Here is a 3,351-nt window from a genome sequence, read left to right on the forward strand (position 1 = left end):
AGGCCTGAATACACCAACAGACCTGAAAAACAGGAATCTGTCCTAAAATCCTATCTCATGAATAAAATAGAGTCCTTTAAGGAGGATATCAATCACTCACTGAAAGAAAGACAGAAAAACACAGGTAAACAGGTGTTGGAATTGAGTATTTACTTTATTTACATTACATATGCATTCCCCTTTCCAGGTCTCCCCTCCAGAAACCCCCTATCTTATCACCCCTCCCCCTGTCTCTGTGACAGTACACCCCCAAGGGCCTCTCCTCCCACCGATGTCCAACATATTCTTGTTTCCTTTGCTGTCTCCAGGAACATTCTGACTCTTCTTCTCTTTCGAATTTGGATTATCTTTTGGATTGTGACTGTCTCTTGTTGAAAGCTTTACTGGACAGTTCCCACCTAGACTTCTATTTCTATGACTTTGTCCAGCAGCATAGTCTTCTCTGTGCCCTCTTGTGAAGGGTGAATTTCTGATATCAGGAGGTAAGAGTCTCTCTGAAGAAAAGTCCTCTCTATTGGCCTAGGGTCTAGGCTGTGTTCCTACTGCTTGCCCTTTGCCTATTCTCATACCACTGGTAGTATTTCCTCTCCCATTCCTGGTAGCGTTCTTTCTCTTCTCGAGGTACATCGAGTTTAGTGGGAGACTGTCCCCTAAATGCTGGAGGAGATCTGGACCGTGAGCGATATCGTCTATAGGGAGGGGACCTTGACCTAGATGGGCGATATCCATGAGATCTGGACTGTGAACAATCATTGCAGATCTTGCCTCTGCCTCTTCTGGAGGATGGGGATGATCGTGAAGAAGATCGAGAGTGTGAGCAGCTGAAGGACTGAGAGTAAGAGCGTGAATGTGCTGAGCCAGACCTTGACTTTGAGTCAGTGTATGAACTTCTTGAATACGATGACCCACTATAGGGAAATTTAGACTCTTCCTTTAGTCGTTTTTGCTCTCTATAGAATTCTTCCCTGGACAAAAGAGGTGCTTGTGTTGTGGGCATGGTATTTGAATGGGCAGTGGGAACACCTGGTGAAAAGCAAGCTGTTGATATATTGGCAGGAGCTGGTGGAAATCCTGGAGGAGGGACACTATATCCTGCTGTTGGAGGCTGGCCAGGAGGAACCCGAGGAGGAAACCGTGGGGCAGGTACACCTGGAGGAAGAGGAAGCATATGTGGAGGAGACGGTGGCAAAAGAGGTGGTGGAATAGGCACAAAGACTGGAGTTGCTGGTCGTGATGGGCCTTGACTCCTCTGTGATGGTTCACTGTAGTCTCGCCCACGTTTTATTCCTCGGTAACAGCTTCTTTCTTCACTTCTAATTTGCTGTGTTGGAGAAACTAGCTTCCCAATCTTGTTGGAATGTTCCCAACCTGGTTGACCACCACTTGGATGAGCAGCATTTATTCTTACTGGACCAGTTGTGGGGATAGACTGTTCATGGAGTAGTGACTGTCCCAACGAAGGTGGAGTTTCAAGGACCGCCACCTGGCCACGCTTTTCTTCCATAGGAGCAGTAACAGCAATTGAAGAGGCTCCCTTTGAATGTTCTGATGTAAGGGCGGCAGCTGGTAATAATTGGTTTTCTGATTCCCGAAAGGATCCATCTGATTTTTCTGAAAGGTCTGATACAGATACTCTTGCAGTGGTCTCGGGTACGGGAGCTGGGGCAGGAGATGGGTTTCCAGGCACAGAAGGAGCCGAGGAAGATGAATTTGAAGCTAATGAGGTTACAGAGGGAGTTGGGTGAGCTGAGGCTGAGGACGATGTCATTGGAATCTTCAGAGGATCCTGCTGTCTAGATGTGAGAGATTTCATAGGAGGCTGCAGGTTCTGCTGAATGAGTGCACTTGGTGGAGGTAGTGGGGGTGGGGACGGAGTGACCTGTTTTCCCAGTCTCTTTGTGTAGTCAGTTTGATTTTTAAAGTTATTAACAGCCTGTCGTAAAACCTTGTTGGCAACTAAAGCATCAGGAGAAACATCATTTTGATGACATGTTGGACATGTATGTTCATCTGACTCCAGAAGTGCTGTCCTTATACATTCATCACAGTAACTGTTTCCACAGCAGGGGATGATAGCAGCATCAGTCATGGTGTCCTTGCAGATGAGGCACAAGAACTCGTCTGGGACAGGATCAACTTCTTCTGAAGATGATGATGATGATGGTTCCTCTGGTAAGAAGGGTGGTTTCTCTTTCTTCCCAATTGCATAGGCCTCTGCATTTATAGTCGGGATTACATATTGCCCAGTTTTTGTAAGCATTGCACCTTTCATGTTAGGATCTTTCACTTCCATCATAAAACTTCTAGGAATTCCAGTGCTCTTTCTGATCCTAGGACGAGATTCAAAGTTCTTATCTGCATTGGTTGGGCAATTCTTAATATAATGACCAGGTTTACCACAACGAAAGCAGGTGTAAGATGGAGGTGGCAAGCCTACTGGAGTTTTCTTCATGTAATTGATTGGGTTATATAAATGGCCAGATTGTATCATCATTGCTTTAATTTTGTCTTCCTCAGAAGCATTGGCCTCAGCCAGATTGGCAGTCTCTATAAGCTGGGCCAGAGACATAGGTGCAGAAGAGTCATTAACTGCTTTTGTAGTTCCTATTACTGGTTTAGTGTGACTTATTCCATATGTTTTGCTTTTAGACTTCACACCTACAACAGGAATTCTTCTGACAATCACAGATGAATTCTTAGGGATGAGCGCATTATCGTCAGTATATTCTTCTTCCGTCTCTGCATTGATGATCTGCAGATCACTATTGCCAGTTTTCAGCTTTTCTCTCCCCATAATCTGCTTCTTTAAGTAGAAGAGGGAGATATGGAGCCCATCAAAGGTGATGGTGTTGTAGCTGAGTTTAGAGGAAAATTTGTAGTGCACACAGGACATTGTGGCGAAGGATTCCTTGGGCTAGGCAAGGAGCTGACAGCTGATGTTTGCAAATCCTGAAGCCCAGTCCTTTGGGTTGGAAGTAACTCAGCTCTCCCAAAGATTCTGTAAGAGAACAGAGGATTTGTTCAGTCATTGTAGATTAAATCCATAAATATATATCCATATCCAAGACCACACTTGTCATATCTGTGCCTCAATTCATGGGGCTGAATAAATTAACAAGAGCAAAAAAAAAAAAATCTCCAACTTATAGAATAGAATCCTAAAGCCTCTTAAAGAAACTTACTAACAGAAACCAAGACTACTCCCCATCATCAGAACGCTGCACTCCCACCCCACCCAGTCCTGGTCACCCCAGCACACCCGAAAAGATACTCCCTGATTTAAAAGCATATCTCATGATGATAGTAGAGGACATCAAGAAGGACTTTAATAACTCACTTATAGAAATACAG

General features: G+C 44.6%; 1 pseudogene; it reads right to left on the reverse strand.

The window, feature by feature from the left end:
- On the reverse strand, positions 282 to 2,926 carry Gm21035 (predicted gene, 21035; annotated as a pseudogene).

Source organism: Mus musculus, chromosome 7, assembly GCF_000001635.26.
Source record: "Mus musculus strain C57BL/6J chromosome 7, GRCm38.p6 C57BL/6J".
Taxonomy (NCBI): domain Eukaryota; kingdom Metazoa; phylum Chordata; class Mammalia; order Rodentia; family Muridae; genus Mus; species Mus musculus.